The following is a 1,405-nucleotide window of genomic DNA, read 5'->3' on the forward strand; positions in this document are numbered from 1 at the left end:
GTCCAAGAAGCAGTTGTGGACTATCTCACCAGTGTGATGCTTATTGTAGCATTGAGAGAGGAGAATAAGCTCCCTATCCTCTAGCAATACATTCCCCTTCGTCGCAAGGATGGGGCTGCTAGGATTTGCCTCGTTGCTTGTGAATTTGACCTTAACATGGAGCTTGATGATGAGGCTTTATCACAACCACTCTTGGAAAACCTATATCAAGCCATGGCTGATCAAGTGATTTGGATCAATGATGTTCTTTCGTTTAATGCTGAATACTATAAAGGGGACTACATCAACCTAATCACAATATTGCACTATCAGAATGACTGAATGGTTTCTTGCCCAACTCACAAGATCATGGACTTCCAAGAAGCTCTCTCTCAAGCTTGTGCTATGATCAAGGACAGGGACAATGATCATGTACAATTATCTCACGACATCATTACATGGAATCCATCCTTGCAAGGTATGTTGAGGCTACTAACAACACCCTCTTTACAATCATTACTTGGACTGTAATGTGTCCACCTATTCCCTTATAGGACATGTCTTAACAGCCCATCGGAAAGAGGGTCTAGAAGGCTCCGCCCGGTATTCCCATGGAATGTTACGGGTTTTGCGATCTAGGTCTTTCCGAGTCTGCCACATAGCGGAAGTATTCCAGACACTACAAGAAAAAGGCCTCTTAGATGCACTTTTAGATGCGATTTTTGAATTGAGAGAAAATATTACGAGCGCGTCTACCTGCCCGTCTATTTGTGCATCTACAATCTCGCGTCTATAGTCGCATGTATAAAGAAATTTACACGTAAAAATAGACACATGGTAGACGTGCATATACATGCATGATTACAAGAGCATAAAAAAACCAAAATTGTTATTTATTTAATTTCTTTTGTGCGTCTACCAGCGTGTCTACATGGCAAATTAGATGGGCATATAGACACACCCATAGACGCGCTTTTACACGCGTTGATAGACGCGAATGCAAAACCAAAAATCTCCTTTTTTTTAAAAAGATATTTAATTTTCTTTTTTTAGATTTAAATTATGTAGCGCATGTATGAGCGTGTGTACTTTGCATTTTAGACACGATTATAGATGCGTGTTTTCTGCAATTTAGACGCAGAGATAGACGCGAAGAACAGAACGAAAAAAAAAAACCAGATTTTCCCCCCTCCCATACATCAAATTATGCATTTCGGAAAAACACAATGGATTTGAAGGCATGAGAATTGAAAACAAAAATCCATGTATTCATTATAGATAAAACGCATTTACATGGGGAGTTTAAGTGCTTGCGACCTAAAGCGTGGCCGCAAGCCTAGGCTCAAAGATGGATAATAGATATACAAGAAAACAAGGTCATAGAGGAGGTATGGTGCTCCTCTACGAATCTGAAGAAGAAACATCT

The sequence above is a fragment of the Lygodium microphyllum genome, chromosome 16, assembly GCF_053477565.2.
Source record: "Lygodium microphyllum isolate KBCC chromosome 16, Lygodium_microphyllum_v1.1.10, whole genome shotgun sequence".
In the NCBI taxonomy this organism is placed as follows: domain Eukaryota; kingdom Viridiplantae; phylum Streptophyta; class Polypodiopsida; order Schizaeales; family Lygodiaceae; genus Lygodium; species Lygodium microphyllum.